At 47.3% G+C, this 7661-nt stretch overlaps 1 pseudogene; it reads right to left on the bottom strand.

Moving 5' to 3' along the window:
* Positions 1–2535: 2535 nt before the first annotated feature.
* LOC125529105 (F-box protein At5g07610-like) lies at positions 2536–3986 on the bottom strand (annotated as a pseudogene).
* Between the last annotated feature and the right edge of the window lie 3675 nt (positions 3987–7661).

The following is a 7661-nucleotide window of genomic DNA, read 5'->3' as shown; positions in this document are numbered from 1 at the left end:
GCCTGGTCGGAGTAGTCCGGGTACTGGCTGGCGGGACCGGATGGCCCGCTGAATTGCGGGAACGGAGTCGACTCAACCGGGGCCGTGGTGTAGACCGGCGGAGGCGAAGACCCCGTCACCCACGCTAGCAGGGGGGACGGGGACGGGGGAAACCGGACCTGATGGATCGGTAACCCGGTAGTCGAGGCCGCGCCCGAGCTGGTCCCGGAGGATGATGGCGCGGAGAACGGCGGTGGAAGCAGGCCCTGGGACGCCGTCGGCGGCGACTGCTGGACCGGACATGCGGTGGACGGCGACTGCTGCAACGACCATGCGGTGGACTGCGGCTGCTGCAACCAGGAGGCGGCCGAGGCTGCCGACGGCACAGGCCAGAGGGGCGCCGCGGCCGGCGCTGGCCCGGATGCCAAGCCCGCCTGGGTCAGCCAGAACGGGGACCCGCCGAGCGCGGGCGCGCCCTGGTACGGCGCAAAGGGGCCCGCCCCGCCCCCGTAGTGCGGCTGCTGTTGTAGGAGAAGGCCAGGGGCGGCGATCGGGGCCGACGACGGGTGAGCGTAGGCCCCGGCCCCATATTGCTGTTGGAGCTGAAGACCGTGGACGGCGGTGACGAGGTGATGTAGCGTGGCAGCGAGTTGCCTCGGAGACAAGGGGGCACCGGCGATGGTGCAGATGCGCCTGGGGACGGCGGTGCAGGCGGCGCCGAGGAAGAGACAGGACACGCCAGCGAGGTCCCGACGGATGTGGTCGGCGCGGTGATGATCGGCGCCATCGTCATGGGCGCGGTGGTACCGACAGGCAGCGGCGGCGGTGATGGCGGCGGCGACATGATCACAACGTGGTCTCTGATTACCAAATTGGTAGGACTAGGGTTCCTACCGGTGTGGCTACACAGATTATAGGGACAAGGTGGGGAAGGACGAGGGCTGGAGCGTGCACGCCGGCGAGTGGGCGCCGTCGCGGCTAGGGTTAGGGTGCGGCGGCGGTTGGCTGGTGGCGGCTAGGGTTCCGGCTCCTCAGGGAGCCGGGCAACAGAAGATGATAATATCTTTATTGCTTCCTTCTCAAAGAGTCTTACAGCCTATATTTATAACCTAAATAACTTGCATAAGAATTAATCCTAAGATAACTTGTGGGCCAAGCCCCTAACTAATGCCCGGTGGGCCTTCTCCGGTTATAAGCTAAACCGGTCATAACATAAACACTCACAACAATTATTATTGTCGTGGAAACATAGTGATTGAGACACATCTTCTATAACATATAGCTCTCAATGATTTAGATGCATACAACAGCTACATGACACTTACTGTTGGAACGCTAGTAGAAGAAAATGTTCATGGTAGAACAATTATAGTTAAAACCATGAGTCCAAAAAGGCAAATAATTAAGTGCAGCCCTGAATAGCGGAAGACAATGTAAGTATCCCTGAGGAAAGTTCTTTCTAGTTAGAATTGAAGCCTTATAAGTTAAGGGAAAACTTTGTTTTTGCCATTTTAGTTTTTGCCAACTTTGCTTATACCACTTTAGATTTTGACATCTCATTTTTGCCACTCTTAACTTTTGACAATACATCACAAATGCCATTCCACGGCAAAAACGATAATTTGTCATTTCACTTTTGCTACTCTTAGCTATTGACATGTATTACAATTGCCACTCTAAATTTTTTGCTTTTGCCACGGAATGGCAAAAGTGATATATTGTCAAAAGCTAAGAGTGGCAAAAGTGAAATGTCAAATTCTAGAGTGGCATAAGCAAAGTTGGCAAAAACTAGAGTGGCAAAAACAAAGTTTTCCCATAAGTTAACAGTTCAGCTAAAATCTAGAGTGCATTGTTCAATATCAAGAAATAGGGAGGAAACTGAGGAAAAGGGGCACCCCACTGATCATATGGCCACACAAGAATGCAGGCTTACCCAGTTAAACTGTGTGGTAACTGAAGCTAAAACCAGAGCCATGACAGCCACAGTCACGTCAAAAAACAGAATTCAGAAACAACGCTGCACTGGGCTGGATTGTGCGTGCAACTTTACAGACATCATGTAACTATCAGTAGGACTGCAGGAGTAGCATTTGAAGGGCAGTGCATAGACTATTTTAACCCACCTACATGAATAAATGTACCGACGAACAAGCAGGATTTCTGACCAACAGTTGGCAGAACAATTGTGTACATTATGATTGCTTTTGTTCTGCTAACACCTTTTTCGACTTAAAATAGGCCACATGTAATTAGCATTTAACAAGAAAGACATGATCCCACAAATTATCGTATTAATAGACAAGCAATAGTTTTACTAGGTCTCTATCAGCAACATGCTTCTAATGATCTAATTCCCCCGACTGCAAACAGAAGACATAAGTTTAAGCTGCATGATGATGGCTGATAAGTCCTTCACTAAATGATCATATTAGCTTTGCTGAAACATTTTGCAAAGTTAACCGAGCACATGGAGGTAGCAGTGAACAGAACCACTGGTAGTATACAGAAACAAGTGCAGACAACATAAAGCAACCAAAATATGAATGACAACTGATGTCAAATGCACAATGCCTCTAACTCAGCATACAACGGCACATATGGTAGATATGGCGGCTCCACACCTTCCAGATTGCAGATTACTTTGACTTGCCGACAATCCATATTATAGCACATGAGTTTGAGATCCCGCACAAGGGTGAAGAATATCAAGTTGCATTCCGGATGAACGGCAATCCAATCAAACCAATAAATGCAGTAATCTGCCGTTCCAAGTATGTATGAAGTTTCAACGCTATGCTTCAATGTCCATGCTTTGCTTTGGTAGTTCTCAAGAACATAAACTACAAGTTGATTGACACCACCATCTTCATCCATCTGAAAATTGACATAATGCAAGCGGCCCTGTGAATGTTGAATAAAGCCGTTAACCAGACCACCAGGGACACTGAAGTTCATCCATGTTTCCCCGGCCGTGTCCACCACAGCTAGATAACGGGAAAAGTCACGGCCATCGACTTCAAAATGCAGATAGTCGTTAAGAAAGACAAACGATGACTGAAGTTCAGTAAGTAAGATACGTTCGTTCCATCTGTTTTCCTTATAAACCCAAACTCCGGTTTCCGACGAATACACTGCCACTCCAGCCACTCCGGAAATGAAGTTATCATGCTCCTCCACCAACTCAAACACATGGAAATGCGAAGACAGAGTTGGGTTGAAGCCCAAACGTGTGCTGCAGTTGACGCTGTCCTGGCCAGAGTCCGGCAACAGGACCCACTTCTCCGTGGCAGGATTGCACACCACATCAAAATGGCGCTTGCCAACCTCACCCGAGACGTCATACAAGCGGCAGAGGAGGAGACCGTTGCAGCTGTCCAACAGATCCAACTGCTGGTGTTGGGCAGGAAGGCGAATGATGTGTCCATGGGAGGGGAAGGCGATATGCTGGTGAAGAGGACAGGTGATTCCAGAAACCAATCCTCGAAGTTGCTGCTACCGTGGAAGAAGCCGGCGAGGGTTTGGGGGAGCTTTTTGCGGTGGTCGGGGTGGTGGATGAGGCTCAGCCAGTGGTTGGAGACGCACTTGAAGCGGCAGAGCGACTTGGCCGGGACGCGCGAGAGATCTCCACGAGGAGGTCGTCGGTGAGTCTCTCGGCCGCCGTCCTGCACTTGCTGTGGCGAGAAGGGGAAGACCTGCGGAAACACGGATCCAGGAGAGCTCACGGGATCGGAGGCACTATTCAAGATATCTTCTGATATTTCGATAAATCGGCCGATTTATCGCTTACCGCTGTCTGACCGATAAGATAAATCGGCCGATAAATTAGCCGATATGGCGATAAATCAGCCAATATGCCGATAAACTAGCCGATTTACCCCTTATCTTGGGTCGACCGATAAGTTCCTGATAAGCGATATCCCCAACATTGATCGGAGGAATGGATGCTATGTTCGATGTTGATGGTGATGCTCACCGTACCTGAAAGGAGATGGAGTGCGGTCGGCCATGGCGGAAGAAAGCGGCGGCGGCGGCAAGCTAGAGGAAGGGGAGTGAAACCGGGATTCCGTGAAACCGACGGGAGTGAGGCTGGGAATTTCTTTCCTTCTGCGTTAGCAGGCTGGGCCGTCGATGCTTCGACTTACGGGCTAGTCATAAGAGTCACAGCTGGACCAAATTGGAAAGCAAGGGGTCCACAGAAACCCACACCTTGCAAAATGAAATTCATTTACATTTGAAAATCTATGTCTATACCTAATATTAAAAGGAGGAACCTTTCATAATTCTCCATACGTCACCCCTTATATCCACCGTTACCATAAAGATTGACGGCTGAGATTTAAAAAAAAAGATCGTTTAACTTTTTTTTCTGGTACAATAGGTTTTGGTAAAAACCAAAATCATCTCGGGCCACGTTGGAACTGATTCATGCTAGAACCAGGGATTGAACAAGGAAGTGAGCCTCGTGTATATTGCCAACATAACCAGCGTTCTTGTCAAAAGAAGGAAAAGTCTCTTCACGTTTTTTCTCTTCGGTTGAACAGACGTCCATCCTCTTGGGTTTCTTTCGTACACATGAGACATGAGACTTTAGTTGGAGTCAAACTCCACATCCATCGTGGCCTTCCCTGCAATAAATATCGGCTCCAAAAAGAGAAGCGAAGGCTGGATCCGGCGGAGGCGATGGAGCAGTAGTTGTTGAGCCGTTGACGAGGATTAGCGCGAGAAAGAGAATGGAAGGGGTGGATCAAGCGGAGGCAGGGGAGCACCAGATGTGGATCCATCGGACTAGGAGGATCGGCTTAGGAAACAGGAGGGAAGGGCTTGGTCTGGCGGAGGCGGGGGAGCAGCATATGTGGAGAATAAAACCTAATCTGTGCCGGGCAAGACAACGACGAGGAAAAGCAACAAAACTCGGGAGGAGGACGAGATGAAAATATCAAGACGATGTGAAGGGTTGCATGGGAAGCCCGGCACCTGTGTGGGCGCACGATGAAAAGACTTTTCTAGCCAACGGCATTGAGATCAGTAGAGGCCTCATGAGATCCGCGCTTCCCGCGACCTCCGGCACCTAACACGAATCCAGCTATGCAGCGCTCGCCGATAACCTCACGAGGACGTCGTCTTCCTCACGGGGCCATCAGGCTGAGCAACGAGAGGAATGGCAGGAACCGTCCGATCTAGCCTACGGATGAGCCATGCGACAGCCCATGCCTGAGAAATAAGGCGCCAACAGCCGTGGCAAAGGAGTAAAGGAATCTACAGACGTGGAAGTTGACATAGACGGGATGTCGGGGCTGGCTTGGAAGGAGCATTGGTCGGAAGTTGGTCCAGTTGGACATGGACGCCTCAGGCGCCTATGGAAATTGCACCCTGTGCATGCGAAATACATAGGTTGGCCACCAGCAGGTGTCAGGTTTGCTCGATTCTTGCATCGTGTCGTTTCCCTTTGTCCATCGATGCCTCCCTCCAATCAATAAGCAGCATGCAGTGCGTAAGTATGCATCTACAATTCTTCTCCATGCATGCATCTTATGATTTTTCATAATTTTGTTTGGTTCTCCCAATGATATTGTTCTTATAACAAACATAAGTATATTGCATATTAAATTTCTCAACAACAACAAAAAATCCTATTACGTGTATGTGTTTAGCATGCTCCCATAAGGTTGATCTATTATGCATATGATTTTTATTTTTTCCATTGAATCCATAAGGTTTATGATGGCCGGGCTCATCCTCTATTACCTGATTAATTCATGGTGCCACACGTGAAAGTTTGTTTCTGCCTTAGCAAGGCGCACCGGGATGCCGGATTTGTATTCGCTCTGGTGTATCACACTTGACAAGTGCTTTCCGGCAACGTATGCAGGGTATCACACTAGCTTGATTTCTTTCGTTAGTATACCTTTTTTTAGGGTGGGGACATGATAGTATACGCGACAAATGCCTACAAAGCTACTTAAGCAAGCAGCTGGTTCGATTTTTTCGTAGGCAAACACACATACGAAGCAAACTACTAAGCTGCTGGCTAGGTTGGTTGATCTGGATTGGCACAAGAGCAGGCTTTGCTACTAGCTGACGGCGTCAATTGATCTGGATTGGCCTCACAAGAACATGCATACACGTGATGGGCATATGTTTACAAAGCTATGTGATAAGCAGTCTGATGGATCGATCTGGCGTATACACATGTACATGAATCGATTGATTGCTTGCAAGAACTCCCGGGTAAGTAAACTAACAGTTGCACAACTCCAATTGGATCGAGTCAAGTTAGGCTTATAGTAAGTGCTTGATTTTCTTCTTCTTTTCTGACCCCCCCCCCCCCCCCCCCCCCCCCGCCCCCTAGCCAAGAGTCCATGCACAATGTTAAATAAGTTTCCATAGCTAAATTGACTGCACACCTTACTTCTCTACAAGGAGGAGGAATTAGGTATTTTTCATATTCCAACAATTCAGAATTTTCTATCAGTTTGCACTTATGTCTAACTTGACATGGATTTTTCTTAACTCCTAGCGTGCTAGCAAAATATTTCATACCCGGACCATAGGTTACCCCTTTTTCCTTTTTATTAGAAGCTGGTTACCCTTCTTTTTTTCATCTTCAAGACAAAAATCAATTTTGGCCATGGTGCTTTTAGTGTGGAAGAAACTCAATGCTCACATGAGCTAATTTGCATGTCTAGGAATGAAGAGGAGGAATCCAATAATTACACGTGCAACTTACATGGATCAATCAAGGTTCTATAGTATTAATTCTTGAATATTTATGCAGAGGTGTTGCACTTTGCTAATCAGATTCACACTTCGAATTTCCATGGGTGACAGTGATATTTCTATGGGCCGGGAGACAATGTTATTTCGTCTCCTGTCTATCGACTGTTATATCATATGTAGTGGATGCAAATTTCAATGTGTTTTAGTGCACATAAATTGCTACTGGTAGAATTTTTTTTCCATTTTCCTTATGATCCTACATGGCTTGAAAGATCATGATATCTTGATTCATATGCACCGAAATCCAAGTTTTGGTTCCTTTTTAGTTTATAGAATATATATTTCTAAGTATACAATGTTTTCTTTCACAATCAAGTGCATGGATACTTATTCTATCCGTTGCAACGCACGGGCATGTTTGCTAGTGGTTCCTCAAATAAATTTGAAGGTGACTTGCTGGAAAATTCTGTATGATGATTTTGACTTAATTGATGAGATGAAAGAGTAATTAGCGGCAAATATCATATCAGATCAACCAAGAATGGGATGTAAAAAAAAAGATCAACCAAGAATGGGACTCTCATGGAGGGAAGAAGGTATTTTGCATTTCAACTCTTTTCTGTAAAAAATGTGAAGTGGACTTAATGGAAGCTTTTGCATGATCTGCACATTGATTTTAATGTTTTGAATGATCTGCACATTGATCTTGATGTAAAATAAATATAAATAATCTGCAAAGATTAGACCGGCCGGCAATATGGTTGCACGCCAGATTGGCAGTTTGGCATTGACGGAGGGAAAGGGGAGCACTCCACTGACTAACTTACCGACATCGGGTGCGGTCCTATGAGATGCCATCGGCTGAGGTTGAAAGTGATCATAATTTGCAAAGGATGACTGTAATGATACGAGGGATGTTGTGCCCCCCGAGCGGTAGTCGTGTGGTCATTTGTGATTACCATGGC

Source organism: Triticum urartu, chromosome 7A, assembly GCF_056163025.1.
Source record: "Triticum urartu cultivar PI428250 chromosome 7A, HENAU_Tu73, whole genome shotgun sequence".
In the NCBI taxonomy this organism is placed as follows: domain Eukaryota; kingdom Viridiplantae; phylum Streptophyta; class Magnoliopsida; order Poales; family Poaceae; genus Triticum; species Triticum urartu.
The sequence above is the reverse complement of the archived record's forward strand: the minus strand, read 5'-3'. Positions and strand labels throughout refer to the sequence as shown.